At 46.1% G+C, this 794-nt stretch overlaps 1 non-coding gene across 1 annotated transcript; it reads right to left on the bottom strand.

Annotated features, from left to right (window-relative positions):
- Window positions 1–333: 333 nt before the first annotated feature.
- On the bottom strand, window positions 334–405 carry TRNAC-GCA. The gene has a single exon. It is a non-coding gene; the product is annotated as a tRNA-Cys (tRNA).
- Between the last annotated feature and the right edge of the window lie 389 nt (window positions 406–794).

Below are 794 nucleotides of genomic sequence, written 5' to 3'. Positions count from 1 at the left end.
CTAGCTCTTCTTTCATGTTTTAATTCAAGGGAGCTTTGTGTGTACTAAGTTTTCAAAAATACATGTTGAAGGAACGTTTTTATCTATACTTCGACACACACCCAATTGTCAAATTGTGTTCACAGCTCTCAGACTTACAGATTTAGAATCTCCTCAGGGACATGATCTTAACTGAAGACAAGGGAGATCCTAACAGAGCTTTTTGTCCTAGTCCTTAGCTGGAATGTGGGAGGAACAATTTCAGCACAAGAGCAAGTTGAAAGTTTTTTTCATCTTTTCTGGTGACACTGTGGCTGACGGTACTGCTTTAAAATGGAGAGAAAACATCCGGGAAGGGGGCACCCGGATTTGAACCGGGGACCTCTTGATCTGCAGTCAAATGCTCTACCCCTGAGCTATACCCCCTTCACCTGCTGTGGACTCCTTCCTTGTCCACTTATGGTGACTCAATACAATCAAGTTCCACCCACACTAGAGTTCTGGCAAGCTTTGTGTTCTAAAGCCCCACCTTCTTAATTATCCATCATCTGCTTTGGCTTGTCCCTTGGCCACTAATAAACGGAAAGGGAACGCTTGAAAAATGACATCCTGGGCTTGGCACGGTTGCTCACGCTTGAAATCCCAGCACTTTGGGAGGCCAAGGTGAGGTCAGGAGTTTGAGATCAGCCTGACCAACATGGTGAAACCCCGTCTCTGCTAAAAATACCAAAAATTAGCTGGGCGTGGCGGCAGGCACCTGTAATCCCAGCTACTAGGGAGGCTGAGGCAGGAGAATTGCTTGAACCCTTTGGAAG

Source organism: Theropithecus gelada, chromosome 7a (genome assembly GCF_003255815.1).
Source record: "Theropithecus gelada isolate Dixy chromosome 7a, Tgel_1.0, whole genome shotgun sequence".
In the NCBI taxonomy this organism is placed as follows: Eukaryota; Metazoa; Chordata; class Mammalia; order Primates; family Cercopithecidae; genus Theropithecus; species Theropithecus gelada.
This window is presented reverse-complemented; position numbering and strand designations above follow the sequence as displayed.